This window comes from Tasmannia lanceolata, unplaced genomic scaffold, assembly GCF_043159265.1.
Source record: "Tasmannia lanceolata isolate RefF3 unplaced genomic scaffold, GAP_Taslan_0.1 ptg000015l, whole genome shotgun sequence".
Taxonomy (NCBI): Eukaryota; Viridiplantae; Streptophyta; class Magnoliopsida; order Canellales; family Winteraceae; genus Tasmannia; species Tasmannia lanceolata.
In genome coordinates, this window is record NW_027518692.1 from 51,521,075 (window position 1) to 51,530,898 (window position 9,824).

Consider the following 9,824-nt stretch of genomic DNA (forward strand, 5'->3'; position numbering starts at 1 on the left):
AAGAGATTCATCATCGCTATTGGCTGCCCTTCTAACGTGCTAGAAGATAACGAGATGAACCCCCACCCGGTCCTGGATCTCATCCACCAAGGGAGCAAACCTCCAAGGGTGAGGGTGGCTTCCAAGCATCCATCTAATTACATTAAGGGAGTCCCCCTCCACCACTAGGACCGACAGAGTACTATCATCAACCAGTCGCCCTTACCTCCACTTCATTAGTCAACTCTCCCAACCAGCCGAGAGAAGGCCCACTTAATACTTCCCCACTCATCCCTAAGAAGACCTTCAACTCCAGCCGGCCCACGGTTACCAATGCTCAATCCGTCGAAGTTCTCCCCACTAGTACAAATCTCCCTCCACCGGCGCCACAGGTCGAAGCTCGAGATAAACCTAAAGCAAGGGAAGGCCTTAGCACAGAATGTACAAAGCGCAACTATCTTTGTGTAAGCATAGGACGGGCTCTTGGCATAGCTTCGAAAGACCATGTCATTTCTTTCTTTCCAAATCACCCAAATAGTTGCTAACAAGGTTAGCTGCCATAGCATAAGACCAACAACAAGGGAAAGCACACATGATCTTGAACTTCCTAAGGATACATCCCCAAATGGCTCTGACATACTTGTAATAGATAAAAATAGGGGATGTCAGGGTATGAATTTGGGACACATCAGGTGAATTTTTGGGTGGGCTGCCATTCTAGGGAGAATTCAAACGATTGACTTTTTGAGAGAAAGAAAGATGATCATTATTAATTACTGTACCCTTTGCCATGAAGATGGTGAGTCTGCCAGCCATTTGCTTCTACGTTGTAATTTTGCAAGAAAGGTGTGGGGAATGAGTTGGGGAGGTTTGGTATTCAATGGGTTTTTCCGAGAGAAATTGCCTAGGCTTTAGATAGCTGGCAATATGCTCCGTGGGGGAAGAAAGGAAAAATCCTTTGGAAGCTATCTTTTCTTGCCATTATATGGTCGTCATGGAGAGAAGAAATGCTAGAACTTTCAAAGGTGTTTCCAAAAGTGTTGTCTTTGTTGCTTCAAAAGCAACGGCGTTGACTATATCTAGGGCTAAGTCAATGCCTCTTTTTTAATTTTGTATCCGCATTCGATTTATGGTATGGGTGTTTAGAAGTGTGCTCATGTGTAGAGAGGAATAATACTATTGAACATGTTTGGGAGCCTCCAGAGAATGGATCGTGCAAGCTTAATTTTGATGGATCAGGTCTAGGTAATCCCGATCCGGCTGGTATTGGAGGGGTTATAAGGTATGATAAGGGTGTGGTGATTTGGTCATTTGCCGGTCCAATTGGTATTGCCGATTCGAACGAGGCGAAAGTATGGGCTGCTGATCAAGGAAAAAGCTACTAGAAGGGGAATATCTTAATAATGTTGTGATGGAAGGAGATTCCATCGACATTATGCGATGGTTATCCGGTTCACTTAAGTTTCCGTGGAGGTTTGAAGACTTTTATAATGAGATTTTTTATATTATCGGAGATACCTATATGGCTTTCAATCACGTTAGGAGGTCGGCAAATGAAGTGGCGGATTCTCAAGCAAGGAGGGGGGTTGGTTTGGAGTCTCTGGAGAAATTTGATTTCCTTCCCCCATGATGCTTTTATTTCTTAAGACGTATTGTTATATTCTTTTTTGTACTCTCTGACCATCTCAGCCTTTTTTAATGAATTTTACCATTCAAAACAATAGATAAAAATATGGTCCACTGTCGCCCCTGCCTTGATGCACAGAGAGCAATGGTCTACAATCAGCATATGGTGATTCCTTAGACGGTCCACAGTAAGGATTTTACGCAATAAAGACATCCACGCAAATGCACATACTCTAGCAAGAGCGTCATACCATATATATAGGTGCGAGGATAGAGAGCACAGAATGATGTGCTGATAAAATGACTTGACAAAGAAGATCCCCGAGGAGTCCCAAATCCAAACCCTCTTATTCATCCCATTCCTCTTGATGTAGCAAGTACTCAACAATTCCAACAGACTAGCTATCTAGTCCATTTCTCAATCAAATAACTTCCTTCTGAACTGAATCGACCATGATGGACATCCATTCTCCAACTGGAAATAATCTTTGACAAAAGCATCTTAGTAATGATGAAGAGTGCCTCCCCATTTTGGTAATGACAGAATCATGTATAAACTCGAAAGTCAAAACACTCCTTTCAAATACACTCTAAACTTAAAAAGCTCATTTTAAGTTTAAAACAAAACTTGATTTTTTCAAGAACTTGATGAATAAAACTCCATGCTCGTAAAACTATAAATCCCTAAAAATTGTAACTAGAATTAGCATGAAGTCCTCTTTAACTACCTATAATACTAACTAACATGCCTTCCTTCCTAACCTACTATGCCCCTATCTCTTTCTATGTGTTTCGTGTTCATTTGCAACAAGGCTTCCTTGATGCTTCATGTTCACCTCCCATGAAGCTTCCTGCTCATTTCCTCTTTAATATCCCCATTGCTTTCATGGTGCTTTCCGCTTCCCACATTTTGTCTCTTTTAGACTTCCCCCTTCTGCTTCCCACTTTGGCGATTATAATGTGAACTACATATTGATTTATTTGTCGTAATATTTAGATCATAGAATTGTTACAGTACTTTTCTATCGGTTAATATTGCAGTATTATATGTGTGCCTGATTGCCTAATTAAATATCTATCAGTTCTATGCATTTATTGTAACAGAATCGGAAATGAGGTGTACACTTCTCTTTTTCCACCTTTCAATAGTTGGTGAGACGGGAATGAGAATCTAATCCTGCAAGAATTGCTCTATTGGATCTAATTACCCATTGCTTGCAAGAAAGAGGCACGCCTTGCTTTTCCTTTTGAAAGGATTGTGCCTTTTGATTTTAGAGCTTTGATAGTATTAAAATAGGGCTTCTTGAATTTTTTTTTATCATGCATCATTTGTTTTAAGTTTTATGTTCCTCTTCTGGATCGACTGTTTCCATTGTGTGCCTGCTGTTTCGATTGTGTGCCTGCCGGCAGACCAGTTCAGGACTATACCATAAACCATTACACAAAAAACAGGTTCAGTTCACATTTGTTTCAAAGGACCATATCGCGCAAAAAAAAAACATTTTTATTGACACAAAAAAACAAAAGATGGATTTTCAAGCCAAGTCCATTTTATAAATAATATTTAAAAACTACAACAAGAAATGCAACTAAAATGAAATGGCATACAAATTTATGAGGCGACTGTTAAGTGCTTTGCATTCTTGGATTATTTCATCCTCATCCAGAAGTTCTTCCAATGAGAAGTTCTCCTTATCCAAAATGGATTCCACCTACAAAAAATAAGTTTTCTAATCAACTGGAAAGAATATTAACAGAATATGGGGAAAAAATTTATATGGGTAGTAGGACCCTTGATCCGGACCATCCATCAGCTGAGAGCCAGTGCAACTATGCATTGGGTAACGACTTATAATTTCAAAAACATACTGATAGGGCAACCACATCTATCCGATCAATGGCCTTAAGATCCGTGATCTGACCATCCATCAGTTGGGAGCCAGTGCAACTGTGCATGAAGTAACAACTTATAATTCAAAGACATAGTGATAGGACAACCGCATCTATCAGAACAGTGGCCTTTTCTATTTAATTATTAATGTGCAGGTCACAGGTAGGAATAGGATCGTTAGTTTAGTCGAATAAGAAGAATTTCAAGGCATTAGCAATCAAAAATGTGTCTCACCTGATGGACAGTCCAGACTCCAGATTGAGGGTCCCACTATTATTGATGTGCCTAATACACATCATTCAAATCATAATATGGTGGAAATGATCCACGCCATATTATCATTCATCGTAATTAAAAGCATAAAGAGTGAAGGACAAATTCATTATTCAAGTTCCATACTAATATAAGATGAAAAAAGCAGAAAATTCATCATCTACAAAAACACCAAGAAAGAGAAAATCAATAATCAACATCCAGACACAAATCAGAGAGCAAGCAAAAAGCTGAAAACAGAATCCAGTACAAAAGAAATTTAACTTCAAGAGGAAATGAAGCATACACATTCTCACATAAATTGCTAATTAAAAAGGAAATGATATATTTGCCCATTTTCCATGGGCCACCCCCTTGTAGTGTAGAGGGGTAGTCATGAATACACTAGAGGGGGCTGGTCCAGGGAAGGAAAGGGGGCCAATATATCACTTCCAAAATTAAAAAGGATTAATCCATTGCCAATGATTTGCACCAGACAAGCGACCATAAGACCCTTGGTCTAGACTGTCCATCAGGCGGGCACTAGTGCCGCTGTGAATGGGATATGGACTTATAATTCAAAAACCATACTGATTGGGAAACCGCATCTGTCCGATAAGTGACCGTTTCAGTTTTAATCATCCATGTGAAGGACATATGCGGTTAGGTTAGTCCAAAAAGAAAAGTTTTGATGCGTGAGTGGTGTCTCATCTGATAGACAGTCCAGATCGAGGGTCATACTATTATTGATATGCCTAGTGCACATCAGTCCATGGTGAGGCTGGGGACTCGGAAGTCCCCCCTAAGGCTATGTTTGGTTGCGCGGGGGTGGCTCAGATAGTAGTGGAATGAGAAGTCAAAAGAGAGGGGACAAGCATTTGATTTGTCTATAAGAATAGTAGGATTGTTGTAGGTAGTGTTTGGTTGTGCGTAGTGTTTGGTTGTGCGGCAGTTCTCCCGGAGAGTAATGGAAAAAAGTAGGGTTGTCATTACCAAAAAAAGGACAGAATTTTCTCAAGTCCAATCGACTAGGCGTATTGTGTCGATTCTTTTGAGTAATATATCTGGAAATGCCCCGCGATTCCTTATTTAAATCATTTCGAGATAGAAAGAAAATTCTCTTTAAAGGATTCTCTAGGAGACCTGCCTTTCTCTTTAATAAGGTCATTGCTCTCATTGTTTCTTGGGTGAGGATCATTCCCAATTTTACATTTGTGTCGGCATATGATCTTTGGTATGGGTGGACTGTGATTTGCAATGGAGCTAGGGAAGCCACATCAGTGGATCATGTTTGGGAACCTCCGATGCAAGGATTGTTGAAATTAAATTTTGGTGGTTCTAGTTTGGGAAACCCGAGACCGTCCGATATCGGAGGCGTGCTAAGAGATAATCTTGGAAAAGTCATATGGGCTTACTCGGGCCCTATTGGGATTTCAGATGCAAATGAGGCTGAGGTACGAGCCATTCATTATGGTATAAAGCTATTAGCAAATGATGACATTGCTAAAGTTGAAATCGTGACTCGAAGAATGTGATTAGATGGATTAGTGGATTTCACTCAATTCCATGGAGATTTTATACATGGTTTGATGAAATTCAAGATATCATCGGTGACTCTCATATTCAAGCCTATCATGTAAGAAGATCCGCTAATGGTATTGCCGACAAATTAGCCAAGGATGGGGTATCTAAGGATAGTATTGAGATATTTGATTTCCTTCCTCCTTGATTTTTTGTTCTTTTGAGTTTGTAATTCCCTCTTGTACTCTTTCTTGGGCCCCTGGCCCCTTTTAAATATATTATACTTACCTTTCCAAATATATATATATATAGAGGAAAAGGATTGTACGCTCGACCGTACCTAAAGTTAGGTACGGTAGAGTGCCAAATCACATGGGTCCCCCATTTTTGGTGGGCTTCATTTGCAAGGCCCCATCATAGATAGGGTGCATACCAAAAATCAGCACCATTGAATCATCCTAACCCCTCCAAAACTGGAGGCCAAAATGGGCAAATTTGTGGACAAACACTGTCTGTCCATTTTGGCCTCCACAAATGGATGAGTTAGGATGATCCTATGGAGCTGATTTTTGGTATGCACCCTATCTATGATGGGGCCTTGCAAATGAATGGTTTAGATGCTCACCAAAAATGTGGGACCCATGTGATTTGGCACTCTACCGTACCTAACTTTAGGTACGGTCGAGCGTACAATCTTATTCCTCGTATATATATATATATATATATATATATATATATAGATGAGGGACCTCTACTATACATAGATACCTCTACACATAAATGTATACACACAACCACGCGTACGAAAACATAAGAATGTCTAATGCCTGCTGTTAATTTCATACATGGGATGTAAAATATTAAATTATGAATATATTACAGAAAAATAAGAAAGAAGAATCCTACTCATCGAAACGCAATTACGTCATATCTCAGTAGCAACCCTAATTTTAAATAAACATATCCCAATACTTAAAATATAGAACAAGAAATCTCAATTTCACAAAACAAGAAACCAGCAGCTTTCAATGTTTCCATCAGGGGCTGTATTCTCTCAGGCACCTGTGACCTTGTCACAGTGCCAAGATGATGAGAACCATTTGCCATTCAAAAAAAAAACAAGAAACCAGCAACCATTATATGCAAACATCAGTCATACAAAAAATGTCTGTTTATGAGTGAATTGTATGAAGTAAAAGTAGAAGTGGTAAGAATTGAGAGGTTAAATTTATAAGTTCACTACACAGACAGTCATTTATAAAACACAGCCCAACTAACAAATTGGAATGTAGAAACTGAAATTAAAGAGTGCAATCCATGGAAAGAAGAGCTATGACTAGATTACCTGACCCTGAGATATTGCTGCGATAAACCCTAGTTGGTAAAGAGAATTTCTTGAAATGGAGAAGGGTTTTGAGATTTAAGGTTAGAGAAGGAGAAGAAAACCCCAGAGGAACCGCCCCCATCTCAGGAGTAGATTTAGATACTAATATCTATCTATCTATATTTTATGAGGAAGAAATGATCTAACACAGGATCTAAAATTCTGCCCGTTGCATTCTTCTGTCTTCTCAAACTGCCTCCCTTTTGCCTTTCCTTCCCAAATTCTCGGATTGTCTATTTTCATGGATAGACTGTTTGGAATTAGTTTTATCTTTTGTTTGGTGGAATTATTTTTTATCCTCAAGTTATTTCTATCCGCTGTTGCTTGTTTAACCCCTGCTCTGATTCATTTCTTGGTATTCTTGACTAAGCCATGTATTACTGAGGAGGCACCCTAAATTTTATCTCCTTTTGTCAAAAGAATAGAGAGGTTCCAATAACAATAGGGGGTGCAACTTGGGTCGGGCTCAACCCGAACCTGACGAGGTCACGGCCAATCGTCGAATGTGTACGAGATACCGTAAAGGGCCCAATATCTCAATAGCACCTTTGTCTAAAGCTTCGAATGAGACTTCATATCCGAAACGCAGGAACAATCTGACTAGAAAGTCATTCAAAACTTGATCGAAGAACCAGCGTTTATTGAAAAAGCAATGGAGTCGATTACAAAAACTACTAGTTTGAAAGGCTCGTTGGAATTGATCCGGATTTTGGCTCGGGTTGGGTTGGGTTAGGGTTGGCAGGGTTGGGAAATGCCAACCCGATTTAATTTCAGGTTAGGTTAGGGTTGAGGCTTTGGCAACCCGACCTCCGCCCTCTAATTTTATCTTGATTTTCATTGGGTTTTGTTTTTTTTCTTTAATTTTTTTCATTTGGCCCTAGGTGGACCTGAACCCAACCCTACCCAATTTGGGAAAAAAAAAACAGGTTAGATGGGTTGTCTTAGGTAGGGTTGTGAGATTTAGAGGTGAGTTGGGTTAGGGTTGACCATTCTTGGCCAAAGGCTCGGGTTGGGTTGGGTTAGGGTTGAGGGAATGCTATCTCGGTTTGGTTTGGGCTAGGGTTGGCCTCAACCTGACCCAAGTTGCACCCCTAAAGTGAGATACAACCGTTGCTCTAATTGAGTTTATTTTGAGGGATTGGATATAGGAATCATTTTGTAAATCTTCATTTTTATTCTTGAGAGCTTGTATTGTGTATTTTTGCCTTGTGAAGGCTTCAAGTCTTCATCTTTGTTCTTGGTGGAGGACACTGCATCAACCCTTAAAGAAAAGCTCGGGCATAAAGTTTGGGATCGTGGACGAGACACAAATTTAACTTCAGGAAGCTTATAATGGTTTGGACTTCACCTGTGAGAGTGAAGCCACGAAGAGGGAACATGTTGGTGGAGTGGATTTAGTAGGCTTCTAGCTGCACTTTTCTTTACTCTCTCTTTCTATGTCTTTATTGCATCTTGATTTTTATCTTCAGAGTGGTTAATTGTTTTTGTTCTTGGTTTAATGTTTATTTATCTGTTCTCAAGCGTTTATCCTGCTCTATTGAAGAGAAACGCCGCCAGAGAGGCTTTTTTCCCTACAGCTACAATGAAGACAAAATACCTTCAATTTGTGAGAAAAGGTTACAAGTGCCAAATTTACGTCAATATCATTCATACGCCACCTTTTTATTGCTATATACCTTCACCTCTCAATTTCCTTTCTTCACATGGAGCAGTGATATTAATGAAAAGATTCTCTAAGATCTTGAAATGGACATGAATGTATTTTTGTTGCAATTGATTACTTTACAGAGTGGGTGGAAGCACCCTCATTTATCATTTTTATTACTAGCTATGATAGCTACACACCCAAGACTAACATCCACCCTCCCCCGGAAGTACCCATGCGCCCCCCTTATAACGTGATTTGACGTGAATTTTAACGCTTTTTGACATCAAATCACGTTATAAAGGGGGTGCAGGGCGCATGCGTGCGGCGCGGGGAGGGGCGAAGATATCATCGCCCTCAGATAATATCCTATATATGATGAATTCTAAATAAAATGTCATAGATTCTCACAAGATAAATGAGCAGTAGAAACAACTAATTAGAATTCGAAAGTAATTAGTAGCAAGATGAGCCGGGGCTTATCGGGATTGGTTCCATACGCTTTTTGAGCAGAACTTCTAGTGAAGTAACTACTTATTCTTTGGTTTGTATAATCGAACTTGTCTTACCCATTGAAGCTGAAGTACCAACTCTAACACTAATTGTGGAGAATCAAATTCCAAAAGCACAAGGACACCCCTTCTGTTGTCATAACTCGTCCTGAGGTGAAAAACGGACAAGATAATTTAAGACAAATTTATCCAAGCACAATAGACAACTCCAGGAACAGCTTATCTAAGGACTGCTATTCCTGCGATAGCAGTTTATTTTAAGACATTCCAATCTGACTCAACCCGACCCGATTTGGAAAACAAGTGTTAGACGGGTCGGGATTGGGTGGAGAGATTTAGAGGCGGATTGGGTTGGGTTCGGCCCCCTCAACACGACGCTCAGGTTGGATCGGGTTAGGGTTGGAAGAATGCTACCTCAGGTTGGGCTAGGGTTAGCCTTAACCCGACCCAACCCCACCCGAGTTGCACCCTTACCTGACCCAGCACAGCCTTCATTTTTTTCATGGGAAAATCCTGGAAATACCCAAAAAACCCCACACATTTCTGGTAGCAGCCTCTCAAGATCGACCAATAAATCACATGATGTGCCACACTTAAAGTTAGGCCACCCTCTAAACACAAACAATTGTATCCCCATAAATTCAGTTTACACGCTATGGATACATTTGACATCAGAATCCACCTGGAATAAACATTTTATTCTGAGAATAATCATGGGCAGAATCATCACCATACGAGAAGCAAGGCTAGGGGATAAAGGTTTCCATGTAGCACCAAGGAATGGTTTGTTCTACATTTTACAAGGAGCAAAATTTCTCATAGATGGGTACTCCAAGAAAAACAAAACTCCTGTTTAAGCACTGAGAATTGAATGTCATTCATGAAAATGCTGTCTCTACTATTCAAAACTAAGTATTAAACAGTAAAAAGTAACTAGAGAACAGACAATGTCATCCTCTAAAAAGGTCATAAGAGGGAAGATGAAAAAAAAGCTGAGATAGATAACAATCACAA

At 39.9% G+C, this 9,824-nt stretch overlaps 1 protein-coding gene across 4 annotated transcripts in view; it reads right to left on the reverse strand.

Annotated features, from left to right (window-relative positions):
* Positions 1-3,364, reverse strand: part of LOC143892287 (uncharacterized) — a 28,064-nt gene extending 24,700 nt beyond the window's left edge. For 2 of the 4 annotated variants that reach the window (XM_077396788.1, XM_077396785.1), the window contains exon 1: positions 3,214-3,364. The gene's annotated coding sequence lies outside the window, so the exon portion shown is untranslated. The remainder of the gene's footprint in view (positions 1-3,213) is intronic. The other 2 variants (XM_077396789.1, XM_077396786.1) reach the window with 1 other exon arrangement.
* Between the last annotated feature and the right edge of the window lie 6,460 nt (positions 3,365-9,824).